Source organism: Quercus suber, unplaced genomic scaffold (genome assembly GCF_002906115.3).
Source record: "Quercus suber isolate HL8 unplaced genomic scaffold, Cork oak 2.0 scaffold_827, whole genome shotgun sequence".
Taxonomy (NCBI): domain Eukaryota; kingdom Viridiplantae; phylum Streptophyta; class Magnoliopsida; order Fagales; family Fagaceae; genus Quercus; species Quercus suber.
Genome location: NW_027070257.1, coordinates 93,322 through 118,079, shown reverse-complemented (window position 1 = coordinate 118,079; position 24,758 = coordinate 93,322). Strand labels below are relative to the sequence as shown.

General features: G+C 36.2%; 1 pseudogene; it reads right to left on the bottom strand.

Moving 5' to 3' along the window:
• Window positions 1-2,688: 2,688 nt before the first annotated feature.
• Window positions 2,689-7,408, bottom strand: LOC112005557 (uncharacterized; annotated as a pseudogene).
• Window positions 7,409-24,758: the final 17,350 nt, after the last annotated feature.

The window sequence follows — 24,758 nt, the reverse complement described above, 5'->3', positions numbered from 1 at the left end:
AGGTGTGGGGGACAAGGACTGGTGTTTAAGTCTCTAAGAGGGAGTTTCACACACATATACACTTAAATTAAGCTAGAGTAGAATTTTTATCTTGTAAAAAAAAAAAAAAAAGGTTTGCCTACTTGAATTGCATTTTTTTTTTTTTGAGAAGGAATTGCAAATTTTAATCATTCATCAACTAACCCCGTAACATTCATAAGCATACTTAGTATAATTATTAATTTATTTTGTATAAATAACTGCTATATTCATAAATCCACTGCATTGTCAAAATTATTTATTTAATTTGTCATATTATTAATCTAGGATTTCATATGCTAACATAATGATTCTCATAGGTTGTAAAAAACAAATTTTCTTGAAAAGCACTAAGTGACGATTCAAATGAGCATTCATGTTTACTTTTATTTACATAATCTACTTAACAATCATGTGATTTATTTATATGATTTAGTGAGTCATTTGATTAAAATACTATAGGTTAGAATATATTCCTTAAATCCAATTTGAAGGAAAAATATGTCTAATTACAAACCTTGATTTATTGAAAATTAATGAAATTGAAGTTATAACATATTTGTTTTATAAAAACTTTTACAAGAAATTAATGAAACTAAAGTTATAACATATTTGCTTGTTAAAAACTTTTAAAAGTTAAAATATAAGGGGAAATGATTCATGCTGCGAGATTTGCAACATATTGTAATTATCTAAAAAAAAATTACAATATTATCATTCATTACATCTATTTTACTTTATAAAATATTTTTCTCTAGTAGCAAGTAAAAAAATTGTTATATTACACATCTTGCCAACACAATTAAAATAATAAGCCTTTTCTTTTTCCTATAATTGAGTTACATTTACTTCTTTGATTGTACAATTTCATGAGAACAATTTTTTTTATTATCTGCATACAATAAGAATAGAAGATCTATGGAAAATGTTGAAGATTATTGTATAATTAAAGAAGTATTTCATTTGTTGGGACCAAATTTAGGGGAAAAAAAGCAGTGAAAATATCCTTTTGTAATCTTATACTTTAGGGGTGGTTTTAAACTAAACCCCTAATGCCCTATAGTTTTGATATAAACCATGGTGTTAAGATTCTTACAAATTAACCTTTGTTGAGGCCTATTTTGGTAAAAAAGAAAAGGGCCAATGGCAGGAAAAAACCCAACAATATAACAAAGATTGAAAAAAGAAGAGTTAGCAAAGTAAGAAAAAAACCATTAAGTCCAAATGGCAGGAATAATGGTCCACATGCATATAAAATAGTAAAAAATGCCCCAAAGAAAACAAACGGGCTCAAGGGAGCCTGGAGAAGGAAGTAGTAAGCCTATGGGAATTGTAAGAAATAGAAAGCAAGCAAAAATGGGTCGGAGGAACCCAAAGAAAGGAATTGATAAATGAGGTTGGTGTAAAGGCCAACAAACCCTGAAAGTAAAGGATATGGTAATTAGGCTGGGGAAGCCAGAAAGATTTAGCAAAAGCCCATGGAAATGTAAGAATGGAATGGGCCAAGGATGCCCAAAGGAATAAAGCGGGCCAAGGATGTTCAAAGGAATAAAATGGGCTGAGGAAGCCCAAGATGGTATGAGAATTAACCCAATAGAAATACTGGGCAATGTGAACTGAATAAAGGAAAAGTACATGGTAGTCCCAAAGGAGGCCCAACAAGCACAAGTCAAGTAATAACATGATAGAAGTAATGGAATGGCCTGGCATGAATACTAGTCGGCCCACAAACTAGCAATAAATGGAAACAGGGGCCGAATTGAAGAAGAAATGGCCCGTGCCCAAGCAAGACCCAACCCAGAGAGGAAAAAAAAATGCAAAGAATAAAGACCCAGACTTACCTACACCACAAAGGGTTAAAAATAAGCAGCAGAAATGCACAATGAGACCAAACAAACTCACAGGCAATGACAAACGCATGAACGATAGACAAACCATGAACTCACATGAGAGTGGAGCCCATACAAGGCTCAGGCATCACCCACCTATATCCAGCCAATACAAGCACGGTGGGTCATGGGCCAGAGGTAAGAGAGAGTATGGTCTGGTGGTGGGGAGAAGGGGGAAGTCTGATATGAACTTCACCAACAATTGTGATGAAACCCAATAACAATGATGGTTTGGAACCCCAAGATCGTGTAGACAAGATTTGTTGAGCCTTGACCCGTCACCTAACCAGATGAAAACCAAGACTACAATAGAATTGAAACGCTACACCAGGAATTCCTAAGAATCTCTCAAGAATCAAAGGTGATAAGTTTGGTTTTTTGAACGCCACAAGATTAACTTGATAACTTCAAGAGTTCTTTTAAGAACCAAGAGGATCACAAGACTCATAAGGAGAATAATTTTCTGAATACCAATCTGTCTTCTTTTAAAATTCGTTCTACCAGATATATACTTGGAACAACCCTCCAAGAATAGGTAAAAATCATAATTACAACTTCAAAAACAACACAAAAATTAATCAAATCAAGTTCCCACGTTTTTTTAGTTATTTTAGGACTTCTAAAGGCAGTCAAAATAGCTAAATGACTAGAATTAACATGCCCAGCCAATACCAAGACATCTTCCCATTTAATATCCTTGTAACTTAACAAATTCAGCCAATACCAAGATATCTTCCCATTTAATATCCTTGGAACTTAACAAATTCACACCCTTTTATGGTCAGACCATGCTGGTTGCGAATTTGCATGCATTAACCTCTTCAATTGCTTTGACGACATGGACTAAGCCTTGATTATTATTTGAGCCCATCTTGGTCTTTTTAGAATCAGCCCAATTCTCTTGGACTAGCCCATTTAGTGCTTCCTTGAAACGTTTGGCTCTAAGTCTTGTAATTGGGCCACTAGAAAATGACAAAGGGTCTTGTGCAAATTCAGCTCCATTTCCACTTGTATGATCAGCATGTCCAGCTCCTTGGTGTGCATCATTCTCCCCCTCTTGAAAAGGATTTGTCCTCAAATTATCACCTACATCAAAAGGAGACAAATCAGCAACATTAAAGCCTGCACTGACATCATACTCACCGGGTAAGTCTAGCTTGTAGGCATTATCATTGATGCGCTCTACTACTTGAAATGGTCCATCACCCTGAGGTAGGAGTTTTGAACGCCGTTTCTCTGGAAAACGTTCCTTCCTTAAGTGCAACCAAACCCAATCTCCTGGTTCAAACACTACCTTCTTGCATCCCTTGTTGGCTTGATGGACATATTGTTAAGTCCTCCTTTCAATATTCAACCGTGCCTTTTCATGAATCATCTTTACAAATTCTGCTTTCTTTTTGCCATCTAAGTTCATACGTTCACTCAAAGGTAAAGAAGTTAAATCCAAAGGTGACAATGGGTTAAAACCATAAATAATTTCAAATGGTGAAAACTTAGATGTAGAATGTATACTTCTATTGTAAGCAAATTCAACATGTGGCAAACAATCTTCCTAGGTTTTCAAGTTCTTTTTAATGATAGCACGCAACAAGGAAGACAAAGTTCTATTTACTACTTCAGTTTGACCATCCATTTGTGGATGACAAGTAGTAGAAAACAACAACTTGGTTCCCAACTTTCCCCACAAATTTTTCCAAAAGTAACTTAAAAACTTTGCATCCCTATCAGAAACAATGGTCCTAGGCATACCATGTAGCCTAACAATTTCTTTGAAGAATAAATCAGCTATATGTGATGTATCATTAGTTTTGTGACACGCAATGAAGTGTGCCATCTTGGAAAATCTATCTACCACCACAAAAACTGAATCTCTCCCCCTTTTAGTCCTAGGTAAACCTAAAACAAAACCCATATAAATATCAGTCCAAGGTTCACTAGTTATTGGCAAAGGGGTGTACAAACCATAGGGTTTCAACTTAGATTTAGCCTGTTTACACGTGATACACATCTTACAGATTCTTTTCACATCACGTTTCATATGAGGCCAAAAAAAATGATCATGCAAAACTCCTAAAGTCTTAGCTACACCAAAGTGACCCATCAAACCACCACCATGAGCTTCTCTCACAAGCAATTTACGCAAAGAACACACAGGCACACCCAGTTTATTTTCTCGAAACAAAAATCCATCATGCCTATAAAACTTACCAAATGCTACTTTTTCACATGCATTGAACACATCACAAAAATCAAAATCTTGTGTATACAGATCCTTAATGTATTCAAAGCCAAGCATTTTTGTATCTAAAATGGAAAGTAAAGCATACCTTCGGGACAATGCATCAGCCACCACATTTTTCTTTCCTTGCTTGTATCTGATCACATAAGGAAATGTTTCAATGAATTCCACCCACTTGGCATGGCGTTTGTTCAACCTTTGCTGTCCTTTCAAATGTTTCAAAGATTCGTGATCTGTGTGAATCACAAATTCCTTTGGCCATAGATAGTGTTGCTAATTTTCCAAAGCCCTTACCAAGGCATACATCTCCGTATCATAAGTGGGGTAATTTAGGGCTACCCCACCCAACTTTTCACTGAAATAAGCAACTGGACGACCTTCTTGCATCAAAACAGCTCCAATACCTATTCTTGAAGCATCACACTCAATTTCAAAAGTTTTAGCAAAGTTAGGTAAAACAAGCAAAGGTGCATTAGTTAACTTTTCTTTGAGCTGATTAAATGCCTCTTCTTATTTTTTCCCCCACTTAAACGACACATTTTTCTTGATGACTTCAGTGAGAGGGGCGGCTAAGCTACTAAAATCACGCACAAACCGTCTATAGAAGCTAGCTAAGCCGTGGAAACTCCTCACTTGGCTAATTGTTGTAGGCGTTGGCCACTCTTGGATTGCCTTCACCTTCTCCTCGTCCACCTCAATTCCTCCTTTACTAACAACAAAACCAAGAAACACAAGCTTATCTGTACAAAATGAGCACTTTTTGAGGTTAGCAAACAACCTTTCTTTCCTTAGAATTTCCAAAACAAATTTCAAATGCATACATGTTCTTCCAAATTTTTGCTATAAATTAGGATATCATCAAAATACACAACTACAAATCTGCCAATAAATGCACGCAAAACATGGTTCATCAAATGCATAAATGTGCTCGGAGCATTAGTTAAACTGAAATGCATTACTAACCACTCATACAAACTATATTTCGTCTTAAAAGCAGTTTTCCATTCATCACCTTCCTTCATTCTAATCTGGTGATATTCACTCTTAAGATCAATTTTGTAAAGACACAAGAACCATGTAATTCATCCAACATATCATCTAATTTAGGAATGGGATGACGATATTTTACCGTTATGTTGTTGATGGCTCGGCAGTCGACACACATCCTCCATGTTCCATCTTTCTTAGGAACTAATAAGACTGGAACCGCACAAGGACTCATGCTTTCTCGCACATAACCCTTTTCCAATAATTCACCTACTTGCCTCTGAAGTTCCTTGGTCTCCTCGGGATTACTCCTATAAGCAGGTTGGTTTGGATTGATACACCAGGTATGAAATCAATTTGATGTTCAATCCCTCGAATTGGAGGTAAACCATGAGGTACCTCTTTGGGAAGGACATCTTCAAACTCCTGCAAAAGAGAAACAATATTGCTCGGCAATGCACCAGCGAGATCATTAGTACATAAAAGAGCCAACTTGTATATGAGTACAATAAGGGGCTAGTGTGAAAATAATGCTCTCTTGATCTCACTTTTTTTTGCAATGTAATTGAATTTTTCTTCTCTTGCTCTTATTTTCATTTGATTTTTGAAACTTCAATTGGTCCTCCCTGACCTGTTTTGGAGTTAATGGCACAAGAGTAATAGGTTGCCCTTTAAGAGTGAAGGAATACTTATTTATGAATCCATTATGCGTAACCTTCTGATCATACTGCCATGGTCTTTCCAACAATAAATGGCACGCATGCTTGGGAACTACATCACATAGCACCTCATCCTCATATTTGCCTATGGATAATGCCACCAACACTTGTCTTGTCACCTTGATTTCGCAACATTCATTCAACCACTGAAGCCGGTAAGGTTGAGGATGTTTCAAGGTAGTTAAGAGCAATTTTTCCACCAAATAAGTGCTGGCTACGTTTGTGCAACTCCCTCCATCAATAATGACACTAAAAACTTTGTTATTTACAAAGCACCGAGTATGAAACAAGTTCTCCCTTTGATTACTTTCTTCCTCCTTAACCTGCACATTGAGAACTCGCCTTGCTACCAATAAATCTCCCACCACAGCATTTTGCTCATCATCGGCATCCTCCAAAGATGACATGTGGACATCTTCATCTACTTCTTCCTCATTCTCTGACTCAAGCTCTCCTTGAGCATTTATCACCATCACCCTTTTGTTTACACACTGGCTGGCTATGTGTCCCCGCCCTTGACATTTAAAACACTTAATATCACGTGTTTTAGAACTCGAAGCCTCGGTGTTACCTAAAGTGGTCTTTGAGTTGGCACTCTTAGATGGTTCAAATTTTGGCTTATTTTGTAGCTGCTCGTCCCTTTTTGGAGTTGTCTTCCATGGACTAGTGGTAGCCATAGGTTGTTCCCTCCTAGCCAATCCCTTTTGTTTGAATTGTTCCTCCACCTTTATGGCTTGATGCGCTATATCCGTCAATTTAACATAGTGTTGCATCTCAACTATATCCACAATCTCACGATTTAAACTGTGAAAGAACCTAGCCATGGTGGCTTCCCGATCCTCTTCTACATTAGCCCGGATCATAGCTACCTCCATCACCTTGTAATACTCATCCACACTCTTGGAACCTTGAGTTAACCTCTGCAACTTTTGATACAATCCCTTATAATAGTGATTGGGTATAAAACGCCTCCTCATAAGCATTTTCATCTCCTCCCAAGTGTCCACGGGTGGTTCTCTATTCCTCCTCCTATTAATCAATAATTGATCCCACCAAACAATGGCATAATCAGTAAATTCAATTGCAGCCAACTTAACTTTCTTTATCTCCGAATAGTTGTGACAATCAAACACCATCTCCATTTTAATTTCCCACTCCAAATAAACTTCAGGATCATTTTTACCTTGAAAAGATGGAATTTTAATCTTTATGTTTTCTAAATCATTATCCCTCCTAGGCCTACCCATCCTTGCTTCTCTATTCCCATACCCACGCTCAAACCTGCCTTGGTTCACATATGGCCCATCAACCTCCTCCGACTCCGCCTCTTCCTCAACATTCCGCCATGGAACACGCCCACCTTTCTGCCTATTGGGGTTGTCATGTTGCTGGCCCCTAGGAGTTCCCACTTCTACCCTATCCAACCTCTCATGAATAGGTTCTAATTTAGCCTTCAACATACGCCTCATCTCCCCTAGCATCGCTTGCATTTGGAGGGTCTGATTCGTTGGTGGTCGAAGTCCTTCAGTTATGTCTTCTTCTTGATTATTGGACATATTTAAAATCTGCAAAACAAAGTTAGAATTCTCACAAGCCCTCCCTTACGTGTTTCACTCAAGAATTGATACACTCGCACTTGTGTTTTCACTATAAACGGCTTTTACCCTCTTATGGTCTCACACACTCTTGCCTTTTTTTTTTCCCACTCCTTTGTGTCTTCTTTAGTTCTTAATCAAACTTCAAGAAAATAATTCAAATTAAACTAGCAGCAATTCAAAATGAGAAACAACCAAAACTCATCAACAAGGTCAAGAACTTGAATAAGGTTAGAAACAAGATTGAAATGAAGAAATTTTCTTACTGGAATTATGTACTGAAAAATTATATGACTGAGAAATTTTCCTCTTCATGTACTGAGAAAATCTCCTCTCTTTTTTTTTTTCTTTTTTCTTTTTTCTTTTTTATTTATTTATTTTTAAGCAAGGAACAGGAAATAGAATGAAAGTAAAAGATAGTCAAACTTATCTTAGAACCAAAGCTCTGATACCAAAATGATATGAACTTCACCAACAATTGTGATGAAACTCAATAACAATGATGGTTTGGAACCCCAAGATCGTGTAGACAAGATTTGTTGAGCCTTGACCCGTCACCTAACCAGATGAAAACCAAGACTACGATAGAATTGAAATGCCACACCAAGAATTCCTAAGAATCTCTCAAGAATCAAAGGTGATAAGTCTGGTTGTTTGAACGCCACAAGATTAACTTGATAAGTTCAAGAGTTCTTTTAAGAACCAAGAGGATCACAAGACTCACAAGGAGAATAATTTTCTGAATACCAATCTGTCTTCTTTTAAAATTCGTTCTACCAGATATATACTTGGAACAACCCTCCAAGAATAGGTAAAAATCATAATTACAACTTCAAAAACAACACAAAAATTAATCAAATCAAGTTCCCACGTTTTTTTTTTTTTTTTTTTTTTAGCAAGGAATAGGAAATAGAATGAAAGTAAAAAGAATAGTCAAACTTATCTTAGAACCAAAGCTCTGATACCAAAATGATATGAACTTCACCAACAATTGTGATAAAACCCAATAACAATGATGGTTTGGAACCCCAAGATCGTGTAGACAAGATTTGTTGAGCCTTGACCCGTCACCTAACTAGATGAAAACCAAGACTACGATAGAATTGAAATGCCACACCAGGAATTCCTAAGAATCTCTCAAGAATCAAAGGTGATAAGTTTGGTTGTTTGAACGCCATAAGATTAACTTGATAAGTTCAACAGTTCTTTTAAGAACCAAGAGGATCACAAGACTCACAAGGAGAATAATTTTCTGAATACCAATCTGTCTTCTTTTAAAATTCGTTCTACCAAATATATACTTGGAACAACCCTCCAAGAATAGGTAAAAATCATAATTATAACTCAAAAACAACACAAAAATTAATCAAATCAAGTTCCCACATTTTTAGTTATTCTAGGACTTCTAAAGGCAGTCAAAATAGCTAAATGACTAGAATTAACATGCCCAGCCAATACCAAGACATCTTCCCATTTAATATCCTTGGAACTTAACAAATTCACACCCTTTTATGGTTAGACCATGCTGGTTGCGAATTTGCATGCATTAACCTCTTCAATTGCTTAGATGACATGGACTAAGCCTTGATTATGATTTGAGCCCATCTTGGTCTTTTTAGAATCAGCCCAATTCTCTTGGACTAGCCCATTTAGTGCTTCCTTGAAACGTTTGGCTCTAAGTCTTGTAATTGGGCCACTAGAAAATGACAAAGGGTCTTATGCAAATTCAGCTCTATTTCCACTTGTATGATCAGCATGTCCAACTCCTTGGTGTGCATCACCACATATCTCAAAAGTATTGGGAAGAGTAAGGCACTTGCTGCAACCTTGAGTAACACTGAACTTAAGGATGATTCCGACAATGAGGATGACAGAATCATGAATGCCTTCACTGCCGTAATCAATCCTACTGAAGGGATTGTTGAAGATATGGAAGAAGAAGAAGAAGTAGTGGATTCTAAGTGTGAAAAGATGGATGATCAAGATGATATCCACACAGCCTATGAGAAACTATACAAACTTTCTGAGAAATATGAGAAATTGTATAGGCTGGCCACCAAGAAACTCAGTGATATGGAGCTTAATTGTGAAGAGTTTTTCACAAAGTTTGATGAAACTAATCAGACTATTGGAGCACTGAGGTTTGAGAATAATTTCTTGGCTGAGAAGACCAAGAAGCTTAAAGCAGAGCTATTTCAAGTTAGAGCTCAATTGGAGAGGACCTCAAGTGCAAAGCTTGATGGGATGCTCAACATTCAAAAATCTGCTTCGGATCGAACAGGTTTAGGGTATGGTATTTCTTCCTCTAATGTTGTTTCTACTAGTGCTACTGTATTTGTTCCTCCTGCTAATAGTACTGAAATTGAGAACGCTGATGTTAAAACTAAATTAGCTTGTGAGAACTTAGACAAGGGTAAATCTATCTTAGGAGCACCCCTTAAGCAGGATAAGAAAGATGTTAAAAACCCTAGGGCTAAGAAGGCTAACTCTCAAAAGCCTAAACAGAAGAAGCATCATCTCTGTCATCATTGTGGAGCTGCCAGTCATACTCGACCAAATTGCTACAAGTGATTAGCCACTCAACAGAGCAACGACATGATAGCATTTGAAAGCCAGAATCAGCTTCAATCCTCTCTTGCTCCTCTTGGAGATCTTCTCAAAGCCCTCGCTCTTTTCAAACTTGAACGGTTTCAATTCTTCCCCCTCACCGCCGGTTCAAGGGTTTAATCAAAAGAAAAGTTCTTCCAAGGTGTGGAAGAAAAAGGACTCTAAGTGATTATACCACTTTCTTCTATCTTCTTGTTTTTGTGTGTCACATTACTTGTGTGTTTTGCTTTTCTTTTGAGTTAGTTTAGTTTTATGCTTTGCCTTGTTTAACATGTTTTTGTTTGTTTGTTTTCAGTTTTGTTTATTTTTGTTTTTCATAAAAATAAAAATAAAAAAAATTAGAAAATTGAAAAGTACAAAAACAGTGTGTTTTGCATACATTGGTACTTGTGTACCTTGGATGGCCATTGCAACAAAGTTTTCTAAACTTTGTATCATCTGTAGCTTAGATGAGCATTTTTATGCACAACTAAGCAAGTGAGCTTTGTGGCTCTTGTTTGTGATAAGTAAGATTAAGTTATCTCTTGAACTTAACACTCGTATCACGCTTTTTGACGGGTAGAACTAGAAAATCCTAAGAGAAAAATATAAATAACTATCTTACTACTGTTGCCCGTCAATCATTAAAGACACCTGTATGCTTCGGTATAGCAAAAGTGCAGTGTCAATGACATTTGTGTGCTACGACATAGCAAAATTGGAATGTCAAATATCATTGGGTATTTCTTTTCTCTCTCTTATATACCCATGCATGATATGCTAAATAAAAGAAAAAAAATATGCAAAGAAAATAAAAAGTAAAAAGATGAAAAATGCTTTAAATATGATTGTAACCGTGTATTTTAGGAGATGTGAGAGTTATAGGATGTACCTCAAGGTGATAGTCTCCATCAAACAGTTATGATTGTGTGTAAATTAAAGTGTTTTTCTCATATCTCAAATCGTCATAACATGTATACACATATGCAATCTTGCGATGTTTTTCACACACAACACGCAATATTTTTTGCTATTCTTGATACATGTGTAGGTGCAATGTGATTTGGTCATCACAAGGTTTTATATATGCTATTATATACTCACTAAACTGTCTTGACTTGTTTTTGAAATATAAAAATTGGTTAGACTTGTTTAGTGTGTGTGTGTGTGTGTGTTTTTGAGGATCCATGTGCTTAAAATTCTTATTGAGAGATGTTTTTGAGAGCCTAATATGTTGATTGAATCATTGATTGAGTTACATGTTGGATTGCATTCATGTCTATGTTTTTCCTTTCTTGAAAAACTATTTTTAAGCTATCTCGACACCTCTTCGATACCTCTCGACACTTGGACTATCTGTCGAGATTTTGAGCTGTTTCTTATCGCAATCTCGATAACTTCCTCGACAACTGGTGGATCGATCGAGAAAGTTCTTGGACTCTCGATAGCTTCTCGACACCTGGTGGATCGATTGAGATTTCTTAATCATGTCTGATGAACTCTTCCTCGATACCTCTCAACAGACTCATCCGTCAACGTTATGTTTTCTAGACACCTGTCTCAATACCTATCTCGACACCTCTCGACACCTCTATCTGTCGAGAATTAGTGAAGATCTATATACGTTTTGTGCGATTTGGACTTCACTTTTCTCGATCTCTCTCGATCTATCCGTGGCTGTTCCTCTCCCAAACTCTCTTTTCTCACTCAAAACCTTCAATCCACGTGATTTTCGGCCTTTATTTGCTTTAAATCACTTGGTATGCTCTCCTATCTCTTCATTCTTCATGCATTTGATGATTTGAAACCTAGGTTTTGGGGTTTTTGAAAACTTTTGGGGTTTTTCAAAATTGATGAGTGTTTCTTGTAATTTTAGGTTGGGTTTTCATTTAAATGTGTTTAAAATCTTATACATTGCATCACATTTGCATTATAATGGTATTTTCATGCATTTAGATGTGTGTAATATGCTTGTGTGCTGGTAGGATTGGATTACGCTGAGCCCATGATGCTTTTTACTTTGCATGTCACATGCTCATGCATTTTCAAGCATACATACTCTCTTTTCAATATACTTGATATATTTGAAATGTTTTGGGACTTTTCTGATTGTCTTCTTCTTTCTCACTCTATTGTTTACGTTAGTCGTGTCTATGGCACCTAAACGTAAGTCTGCACCATCTCGGAACCTTCTTCGTTCTGGGGCATCGTCTTCTTCTGATCTTACTCCTTCTTACATTCGGTTCCATCTACTCGGAGAACTTTTCTCGACGAGATGTTCATTCGGAATGCCGAATCATTTTGGCAAACTTCATCGACACTGACCTTCCCAATGTCATTCACAGTCGGGAATTGGAGTCACTGTGTGACGTCCTAGTCACTTGTCCTCTCGTACTTGTTTAGGAGTTTTACTCTAACATACACGGGATTGATTTTTAGTACCTCTCTTTCATACTCACGTTCGAGGTACGCGCTTTGTTGTCACACTGCAGCTTGTTGCGGATGTGCTTTGAGTTCCGAGGGAAAAGTATCCTGACTACCCCGGTTGTGAGCGTCTGAGGACCATGTCCAAAGATGAGATGATGTCTACTTTCTGTAAGTGCCCATCTGTCTGGGGTGAGCGTTAGTTTACACCATATCGACCTTTTGTTAAAGGTCCTAGATTCATGAACATGGTGATGACTTTTGTTTTGCACCCACTCTTTCACTATAACTCTATCACAGAGCCTCGTGCTAGATTTTTGCTTTCTTTGTTAGAGCACCTCATTATAGATTTTCCTTCACATTTCATTCTTTCCATCATAGATGTGTTTAGGGACACGGCTATCCATGATAAGCTCATTTTCCCTTCAGCTATCACGTGGATTCTACGCCATTTTTCTATTCCTTTTCCCTATTCTGATCACTTTTCTGTCATGTGTGCCATAGACGCCGCTACCGTTAAACGTAGTGAGGCACAGTTTAGGTCTCCGTAGTCTGATTCCGCCACTCCTTCCACTCTTTCTACTCCATCCACATCAGCTCTTTCCTCTTCTTAAAGTGGAGTGACTCTAAAGGACATCATGGCGCAGCTTCAGCGCATGGATGCTCGCCTTGATACACTCTCTACTGAGTTGTATCAGGTGAATGTTTGTGTTGGCCGTATTGCTAGGCGGCAGGCGACCATGGGTGGTTTTGCTTTTGAGGTTTCTTCTCTACCACATCATGTAGTTTCTGATTCTGCAGTTGAGGATGATGACGATGATGGCAATGACGATGATGCTTCTGATGATGATGGAGATGCTAGCTCTACCGATAAAATGTCTACTTAATATTCTTACCCTTTGTCCCTCACGACAAAAAGGGGGAGTAGTTTTGGGATATGAGAGTAGTCATTCTTAGGATAAGAGTTAGTATAAGTCCATTTTGTTAGGGGAGTGTTGTTGATATAAGGGATGTAGTGAGGATATGATGTATCTTTTCTTTTCTTTCTTTTATAGATATATTGATCTTGTACATTGGGTCTTGTGACCATTTTTACACATACATTATACTTATCTTCTTTATATGTGGATGTATATTTCTTTCACCTATCTTTACATGTGTTGTTTCTTTTCTCTCTTTATACACATGTTTCTTATACTTGTATGCAATCTATTATTTCTATTTCACACTTAGATGCATTGATGAGTTTTGTTTAAAGTGTTTTAAAAATACAGGTTGTTAAAGTCTACTTGCCATAAACTCTCTTCTTGCAAAAATTTTCAAAAATTTGTGTTAGGATAGATTTTATTGTATTAAATAGGTGAATATGAGTTAGCATTTGTTAGCTGTGGTTTTGTCACGGATTACCAAAGGGGGAGATTGTTAGGACATATGTGGTTCACATGTTAAGAACATATGTCATGCTTTTATGTAATTGGCTAATCCTTTGACAAAATGCACTTTACTTGTAATTTGGTAGATCTAGGATGTGTTGAAATACTTCAAGAAACCATATTTCAAGATCAAGTGTTGAAACCTTTAAGTCTGTCCAAGATTCAAGCTGAAAAGTGTCTGTCATTAAATCTCGACAACTAACTCAACAACTAGCATCTTTCGAGACCTGTAGAGCTGTTCAGCCCAGTGGCTCGACAATAACTCGACAGATAGGGTATCTGTTGAGGTTTATGAAAAACAAAATTTCAGTTTTGTTTTGACTCTAATCCGTGTTTATATGTTTGGGCCTTCTTTTCTCCTAACCCTAGACACATAAAAGGATTGTTTTAAGGGCTGTCGAAGAGTACACAAGTTGCACAAGTATTGAGCAAAGTCTGTTCAAGCAATTTCTAACCGGAGACAAAGTCTTGCCCTAGTTCATCTCTTCTGAAGAAGTTACTGTGTATGTGCACCTTTAAGTTTTGTGACCAAGCATCTTCTTGATCTTCATCGTGGATAAATTGAAGAATTTTGCAGCCAACAACTCTTTCTAATTGGTGATTGAAGTCACATACTGGGATCTGTGCATTAGTTAGTCACGTACTTGAGAGTCGTGCATCAAAAGGGGAAATTATCACTATAGAATAAGTCTAATTGGATATTGGGGTAAGGGTTCAACTGTAAGTTAGTAAAGTACTTGGGATTCCTTTACTTGTAACCACTTGTTATGATAATAGTAGAATTTCAGGAGTGGTGATCTGAAAATCACCCGGTGAGGTTTTTGTCATCAGGTTTTCCCCATTCGTAAACAAATCACCGTGTTATTTATTTTCCGCTGCATAATTAGTTTATTGGTGATTTATTTGTGCTACCATGCATTTGCATGTTAATTTTATTAATTAATAACTTGGCTAATTAATCAATTAATTTGAATCATAAGGGGTCAATTCGTTTTTGGCCTATCATCCATAAAAGGACGGGATCATCCCAAGGTGTTTTTCCAAAAGTGTCAAACACATAAGTGGACGGGCCCACCCTAGTGGGTAACATAAATATTGTGAAGTCCATAAGTAAAGGGGTGGACGGGTATATTAAATTCTTGAATAAATAATTCCTTAAATGGATGAGCAAGAAGATGTCTCAGAATTTGGAAACAGAGAGCAACATATGAATAAACAAGCATAAGAGATGGATAAATAAAGATAATGAATAAAAGCCCACAAAAAGGCAAATGTTTACATCTTAAGTCAACAGAAGAAATGGTTACAGTTCTCTCAAAAGATCAAAAGCTAAAAATTTACAAGTAAAAAATGAAAAAACTACGGTTGAACAGCAGGGGTTTCTTCAGTCTTCTCTCCTCCATAATTTGATCCCTTTCAAGGTGACGGGTAATGTCCTCGACGGATTTTTCTTGGTCAACTTGAATAGCATCCTCATCACCTTGAGGGTCAGGATTGGTCTCATCGGCGAAGAGCTCGTCAGTTCCTTCGGAGTAGACAAGCTGAGCTGGAGTCTAAGCCTAGGCATCGATGGAAACGTGGGAAATATCTAGGTCAGGAAAGGAGGCTTTGATCTGACAAAAGTAGTCATTAAAACTGTAAGCAAAAGAGCCACCAAGCTCCTTCAAAAAGGCATCAAAGTCGTAATACTCTCACACCGCATCCTTCTTAGCCTAACGGAGGTGACGTTTTGCCTCCGAGATCTCTGCCTCCTTATCCTTAAGAATCTTCTTCAGTGCCTCGACTTGTGCCTCCAACTCCTTCAAAAGTTGCCTGGTCAAGTCGAGCTTGTTGACCTAGACCTCCTTCTTGGCCATCAACTCTTTTAGCTCCGACTCCCTTACCTTCACCTTCTCCCTCAGATGGGTGATCACCATCTCGTGAGATGCAACAGTCCATGAAACCTTTCATCATGACCACCCCTTACAAGAATAAAAAACGAATGTTAGAATGAGACAACAATAGGACGGAACAGAAGAAAGGGGACGGATAAACATACCTGTACCAAACTAAATAGGCCTATCTCCCCTATGGCCTCAGTGGCATGATTGCCCAGGTCTTCAGAGTTGTCATCCTTGATGATGGATGACAATTGCTTGAGCGCATACCCTGAGTCTTCACAGAGGAGGATGAGGCGTTTCTCTGTGACGAGGTTAGCACCTTTCATCAGGCCCTTCCCCTTCTCTAGTCCTAGTTTAAAGGGCAACTTGCTAGTGGTAGGGTTCTCACTAATAGTTGACCCCATCACCACCTTGGGCTTCTTGGGTGGACGATCCACCTTTTCTGACGGTTTCCTTTTTGTGGACGGGTTAGCCTGACCCGTCACCTTTGGAGGTAAGCTCCCCTTCTGTTTTTTTCTTAGTAGCAGCCTAATACTTGATATAAGCCCTTCTCCTGCTTTCTTCCATTTTTGCATAAAGATAGATGGATAAAAGGAGTTAGATAACTTACTAAAAAAAGAAATCAAATATTAGGCAATGGACTTACATTTGCGCACTTGTTTGTCGTAGCGACGAGCAACCTCAGTTGGTTCAAGACCGTCACAATACCAAGGGAGGGTGTCCAAGGTAACTAGCTTAGTCCATGACCTCTCCGACAGCTTGGTAGTTGTGAAAATCTTCTCCAAGAAGCTCCACTCCTTAAGGGTGACTTCTGGATGGTCCCGAACTATAATAAGAGATGGTTAGAATATCAAATAAATTAAACACTAGGAAGTAAAAGTCTAATACAGATGGATACATACTGGAGGGGGCATAATACCCTAAGTTTTGTCCACAGGCATGTACTTTTGGTCACCAGGGTGACACATCTAGTTGTCACATTAGATAAAGAAATAACGACTCTTTCAGTTCCTATTGGAGTCAGGGGTGTCGCACACTAGCCTAAGCAATGGACTCCTTGTCACAAAATTGTACATGCCCTTTGACTGAGTAATCTCTAATGGATGGTAGCAATGGAAGAACTCTTTCACCGTCATCCTCCGTGCCCCATCGGACATCACCCCATATAGCACTTCCGTGCCGTGGAAGACTTTCCAAGCGTTTAGAGAAATTTGGGTGATGACCAGTCCAAGATACTGGAGAAGACGATGGTGAAGAGCACTTAAAGGGAACCGAAGTCTTGCCTTCAGCATCTGCTCATACACTTCAATGTCTTTTACACCCTTGTAGTAACACTTTTCACGTTTAAAGGGTAGACACATTGGGATGTTGATGGGAATCTGGTACTTCTCCCTAAGTGTGTTGAAGTGTTGTTGTTTGATGGATGAGTTGAAATCATTTATCGTCTACAACTGAAGTATAATGAACTCCCTAAATCCATTAGGGCCTATAACGGACTGAATGGGGGGCTCATTATTGCTCATGTCTTCATCCTCATTTAAGTCACTTTCTGATTCATCTACGTCCAAATCATCATCCTCTTCTGTGGAAGGTGAGTTGGCAGACGAGACCCTTTCATCAGAAGAGGTGTTGGGGTCGTCCTGACCTAACGGATACACCTTATTGTAGCCTGCTCCCTCGTGGACACATGATGGTTCACTTGACGCACTAGACATCTATTAGCTAAACGTGATGGATAAACCCTAAGACTCTGACGGGTCTACATAGAATGGGTAGGCAAAATTTAAATAAATTACAAAGGAAATTCAACATGAGGTAAAGGATACTTACCGATTAAACAAAGCGGAGAAGGCAACAAAGAAGGTGTGGCTGACAGAAGCACCAAGTAGATGGTATGCCAATTTGATAGAGAGGACGGTAGCACTCTAGTTGTAAATTCGTTGTGGAAAGCAAAAATGAAAGGTAAAGGAGCACGTATATATAGAGGGAACAGCATGGAAGACGAAGGGATGCTTCAGTCCAAGTGATTGACCACTAAAAATGTGCCACGTGTCCCTACGACATTTATGGCCCTAGGCTAGCCTGTCAATCAAAGCACGTTTCTCAGGGGTTGAGTTAGACTGTCACTCCATAGGTTCGTCTGTGAAAGAGGGTGATGAACCAATGAAGTGAGGGGGTAACTAAAGAGGATAAAAATAAAGGTTGATAGATCCGTTCAAATAAACTTGATGGTACGAAATTAATGGGTTATCAAAAATAAGACGACAAATTGAGGTACTGGACAGAGAGATCACGTGACAGATGGTACCCCTATACAGACGGATTCTAGGTACATGGGCTTGAGGCCGACGAATACCGAGGCCATGTGGCACCCACATGGCTTAAGTGAACTCCAAGGAATCCTAAATGGGAATACCTTGCACCCTACGGTAGCCTTTGGTCAATGGAGATCCTATATGGGAAGAATCCCACAAAATACATTTATTAGGATCTTTTCTATAAGGAAATATCTTTTTGCCCAAGAAATAGGAGCCTGTTCTACACTACTATAAAAACCCCCCCGAGTCCTCATAAGCAAGGTACGCATAATTGACCTAAGCTCTGACACTCTAGAGTTGTGAAAAAGTTTTCTAACTTAACCTTTGGAGGCTATTTGGCTGATACCACTCTGGGACTCTTTGTAAGGTATTCTTTTTCTGTGTTGTGCAAGTTTTGTCTAGAGCACGTGAGGACTATGTGGCTTATTGATGATTTTCGGCTTCATCAACATTTATAAATGAAGAAGTTCAAATCCATACCTTATTCGAATCTATTTAACCAAAAAAAAAGTTGAAATCTAAATCTCAACAAAATACTTTGTCTACAAAAAAAAAAAAATGAAGCATGTTGTTTCATTATACCCACTACCACCCAAACACCCTCTTGTTGTCATTGATTATGAATGAATAAAATTTAAATAAAGTTCCTTAAGTGCTATGCTTGAAGTTATCCAATTGAATTCAACAATGTGATTACATTAACCAATGAACCGTTGAAAAATAAATTAGTCAATGTACAAATTCTTTTGTCAATAAAACAAGTTTAATATAAATAATAAATAAAAAGAACAAGAATTTAAAATAAGTTTAAGAACAATATCACATAACTACAAAAGTTGATTTGTGCCACTTGGAGCGAAGCTTAATGTAAGACAATTCAAAGGCCAAACAAAACCCAAAAACTAGGCTATAGTGTTTATCAAAGACAGGGGTAATTAGAAACAAAGGAGGCCCATACCCATCCCCCCCCCCCCCCCAAATTTTCAAAAGAAAATTCATTAGTATATATTAGACTCATCACACGCGCTTTGCGCATGCAATAATGCTCTTTTTTATTTATTTGTTTTTTTTTTTTTTTTGGTTTAGTGTTATAATATTTAAATGTGATATATAAATAACTGTTTGTTTTTATTTTTTTTTTTTTAAGAAAGAGATAAGGTAATGTGGAATAATGTTTAAAATTGAGTTAAAGATAATGTCCTATATTTTAGTCTGAATGGAGAAAATAAAGAAAAAATGCTAAAACTTAGGAATAGTAAATAACCTTTTTAACCAATTTGTGTTTTTTAATTGAAAAAAAGATAAGGGTATTTTAGAGAGTTTAAGAATGTGTGTGAGGTATTTTAGTATGCAAAATGTTGAAATCTAAATAGGGAATCATGTTATTAATAGTATAGATAATTATATATATTTGAAAGTTTAGATCACAAAATCTACTCCCCCTTCCAAAATTAAAAGCTAGTCATTTCAAATTGAAAACTAATCCAAAGAATTTAGAAAATAAAATGGTCATGGGGTCTATATGTGTTTAGCATTACAGTTTGTTTGTTTGATGTTTGAGACCTAAAGTTAGAAGTTTGAGACTTTACATTTAAAGTGTTGTCGCTTCTTGGTACAACCTAAAGGCACATTTGGTTCACTGAATGAGGATTATAATAGGAATTGTAATCTTTATTTCTGAAAATAAAATGTATTGTAATGGAATAACTAAATCTACTCATAAGTTTGGTTGTGAATTGTAACATTAGAAGAAAACTTGAGATTTATTTTAGAAAATATCTTACTAATACAATTATATTTCCTTAAAAATAATATTTTTTAAATTTGAGAGAGAGAGAGAGAGAGAGAGAGGGAGAGAGATGAGTTATTTTTTTATGATTTTTTATTTTTATAATTGTTACATATATGAAAATTTTATTTATTTAGAAATATATTAATTTTAGAAATTATTGCACATAGTAAGGAACAGTTATTAAGATCATTTTAGAGATGATTAGTTATTTCTCATTTTGAAGAATAACTATTCATAAGGAATGATCATTCCTTGTAATAAAAATGTAACCAAACTAAAGAATAATTAAATCATATAAATAACTATAATATTGCAGTGCCTATTGTAGTCTATCAAACATGCCCTTATTTTATTAAACTAGGACCAATAGGGACATTGGTCAAGCTAGGGTTGAATCTTCTTCTACTCGTTGATCCCCACTTATACTAACAAGACCCAATAACTATCACTAACCTATAAGAGCTGGAGGCTAGTAACATTCTTCTTCTTCCCCAAGTTTCAGTTACAGTTGAAGGAAGTCATAACCAAACCATCCAAGCTTCAGCAAATCAGGTGTCAAAGTGCTAAAAATGTCTAATAATCGATTCATGAACCAAGCCCATGAATCCTAAAAGGAGAAATTTAGGGAAAAGTGGTTTGGAGTGTATTACGAATTGACCAGTAAAGTCTTTTGTTGTAGGTTCAAATGTTGACATCTAGCTTGGAGTGACATCTCCTACATTATAAAGCTCTAAACTTAACTGCGGTAACCAAGGTTCTAGCCCTAATGCTTGTCTTAACCTTATTGGCTGAGATTAATCCCCAAATCCTAGCATTTAATGATGGGATTAGCTAAATTTCAGCTCCAACGGCCATTACCCAAAAAAGATAAAATACCCAAAAGCAATTCACACTAATTTTTGGCCAAATCCTAAGCTAGATGTTCTAAATTTTAGCTCCAGCTACCATTACCCAAAGGAGCAAAACGTTCTAAAAGCAAATCACATAATTTTTGGCCAAATTCTAGGTTAAATATTCTAAAGAATCAAACCCAACATTTTTGAACTTTGCTAATCACTCTCAAAGCTTTACTATAAAAGGAAGCCACCATTAACTCATCCAACACTCACCAACTCCTCTTAAATTCTTGCTATTTTTATATTTTAGTTCATAAATAAGTTCATTTTTAGTTTCTAGATCTGCTTTCTTAGTCCATAAATAGCTTCTTTTAATCCATAAATATCCATTTACACCTACCCACAAAACATTCCTTCCACTTTTCTAGCAAATCTTAGCACCTTAAATGTTCCATAAATAGGTAAAAGCAGCCTTTCTCCACCATGGCCAAAAATAGCTAAGTTTTTTTACTATTTTATTCCCACATCATTACACATTTACCCATTTACTCACGTAAAAAGTAGCCTCCACCACCTATTGTACATTTTCCCATACACTCCATGGGTATGAGAACCTTGGTTAAGTTCTTGCCCTTTTTTCTTACAAGTATGAAACCTCTAGTTGTTTATTGTTTTACAATTGAAGGATATAATGTATTTGTCACAATGAAGTTCTTTCCTCTTGTTAGTATGGTAGTCGAAGAAAGCTCCCAAAACCTTTCTAATGAAGGAACTCATGAATTTTGTGATGTAATGTGGACATTTTTCTCAATTTACTCAATAACTGATTGTTGAACATCTATCATATTTTATTACATTGTTGGAAGTCCTATTTTGACTTATTTCGTTGTTGGACCATTTTCTTTTTGTGTACTTGTTTTAATGAGCCCACATTTATATTAACCAATTATTGTGAAAATATATTATGGGTTTTGTAGTTATTCTTGTTAAGGAGCAACCTATATCTCGAGCTAAGGATGAACTCATTACATGATATTGAAAGCTTTTGGACCATGTCTTGAAGTCCAATATTGAGTCTCGGTTTTGGCCTCCCCAAATATTTTATTAAAGGGAAAAGAATTTGCTCCCAACACTAATTAGCCATTGGTTATGGATTGGAAATGTGCCCCTTCAATTTTTACCCGCGGGCTTAATAGGCATCTTTGATTTAAAGCGAAATAGTGACTAGAATTATTCTTAATTGAGATTTAGAAATGTAGGTAATTAATTTATTTTATTTTTATTGGCTATCTTCCAGAGAAATGCAATTAACGCTCCGTTTGTTTCAATGTAAAATAATTTCAAATGTAAAATATTTTACTATAAAAAATTTCACTGAAAACATTTTCAAGTGTTTGGAATAACAAAACACATGAAAATGCAAACCATCACCAGCCACCCCCAAACGAGCAAAAGCCACCTCCAACCACCCCCACCACTAAATAAGCATAAGCCATTAAACCACCCCAAAAAACAAGATCTAGAAGAAAGAAAAAAGACAGCCACCACCATCACAACATCCTAGCCACCACCTAAAAATCTGACCATTAAACCATAAACCTCCAGCAATCCACAATATATGAGCGTTAATCCATTTTTTTTCCCTCCTCCACACGTTTTCCTTTCCAAAGGTGCATATTGATGGGCCACACAATAAGAGTACATCTCAAAAAGAGAGCATTATATGCCACGTGTCTAACATGCAATTACTTAAGCAGAAGGTCCTCTAATGGTAGTCATGCCGCACTCATTTTAGTCCTAAATATAGTAAAAAAGTCTCTTAAAAGGTCTCTTATTAAATCTCTCTCTCTCTCTCTCTCTCTCTCTCAACAAACACAAAAAAAATCCAATCTCTTGTAGATCTCTGTCACTCTCACAAAGTTTTCACATCAACCATTCAACAACCATAGTTACCATATGAAGTTTAACATCAAGTCATAGCATCAATAGATGAAGTTTAGCATCAATCGCCGAATTTTTCTCTCAAGTGTGGTGAAGGAACTGCGTTCTACGTGAAGCTCAGTACCGGTACAAATTTGTCTTCCTTGGCAATCGAGCATAAGTGATGAGGAGTTGGTGATGGGCGGCACCAATGGAGCCTAAAGCTGGCTGGTGGTGCTGATTAGAGCTTACTGGTGGTGGGATAGAGGGATTGGAGGTGGCTGGTTAACTTGGGTTATGGAGATAAATCTGAGAGGGAGAGAGAGCATGAAAGGGAGAAACCGTGAAAGTTTTTGGGCAAGAGGGAGAGAAAAAATGTAAAAATATTTTACCAAAATTTCAAGTGTAAAATATTTTACACAAATTTGCCTAGGTTGATTTGGTTGATTGAAAATATTTTACTTTTAACCAAATATTTTACTACAAAACTAAAATTGTAAAATGTGAAAATATTTTCTTGAAAATATTTTATATCGAAACAAACAGAGTGTAATTGTTTATATGCACCGTCTGTTTATTAAGTTGCTTATAATATATTATATGTACACATATAGGGATTGCCGTGTGGCATTGTATTAAACAATAATACAATAATAGTGTAATGATATTGCTAAATTTTTAGCCTAGAATTGAAAGTTATTAAGGTGCTTTCGTAAGTCATTGAAAGTCTCAAACTTTTCCTTTGTTCACAATTAGGGTTGTTCGCGGAGTAAGTTATTATGTAATGATATTTTTATTGAAAGTCTCAAATTTTTATCATCAAGATACGTGCACTAAAAAAATTCAAAACTTCAATTATGAAAACACATCCTTCCAGTTCAGGTGCAAAGAAAGGCAGTATTGAATTAGCCATGCAAGTTTTGCTCGTAAAATTAAAATTATGAATCATAACACATGTAATATTTCTAAATGATACTCTCTTATTACCAATTACTATGAGTGCAAATTAAAACCAATCAATAACGCTATAGCTATACAATTCAAAAAACCAGGTTTCTTAGAGAAACAAAAAGTATAAGTAAAAGACATACAAAGAACTGAAGTATGTTGTTCAAGCTTATATACAAGGATCTAGGGAAACAAAAATCGCAACGTGTCCAACAAGTCAACAACTATATCCAACAACTATATATATTTTGACAATTGGATAATCCTTTCACGCAAAAACCAGAAATATGATTTTCATTTCTTTGTGGGTGCATTTTGCACAGTTTATCTAGATACTCTTTAGCCCACATCATCCCAATGTACATTACAAGAATTTAATGGGCAATAGTTGTTACAATTACTTTTCGAAAAATAAGTTTTTCCAAAATTGAAATTGATAAAAATTAAAATCGATTATGGTGTAGGAGGATTAATTGAATTAGTAACATGACCAATTGAAAAATAAATGTTAGCAAAAATTTTCTAAATACATAATTAGTAATTTTGCATATAAAAAAGCATAAAAAATGAATCAATATATATATATATATATAATATATATAATATAATATAAAGATTAGTAATATTTAAATAAAAAAAGACTCCACTTGAAATTATTGTCTTAGAGCTTAAACTGTAGTGAGAAGGCCCTGCTTCTCATTCTATATATACCAAGGAGCTAGTTCTCATATAGTTAGTTATGCGGTATGAGAGTTATCGTAGTTATTATTTTACCCTTTACGATTACTTTTATCCATTCAAATCTTTTCTCCCTAATTGTAATTATCAAATTTTTTTTCTCAAAAAAAAAGTAATTATCAAATTATAAAAGATGCATTTTTTTTTTCCAAAAAAAAAAAAAATTAAAAAGACAATCAAAAGTGTTAATTTACTCACATAGAAAACAATGAAAATGTTAACGAATAACTTAAGGGCATTGAATTAAAAAATATTTTTAGAAAGTTTTTATAAGAAAAAAATGTAATTGATTTTTTTTTTTTACTTTTTTTATATAATATTAAAATAATTTATTAACAAATATTTTAATGACACCAGTAAAAGAAGGTATTCAAAGTTATCAAAAAAAATATATATATATATATATATGGCCCCATTTGATAGAGATAAACAACAA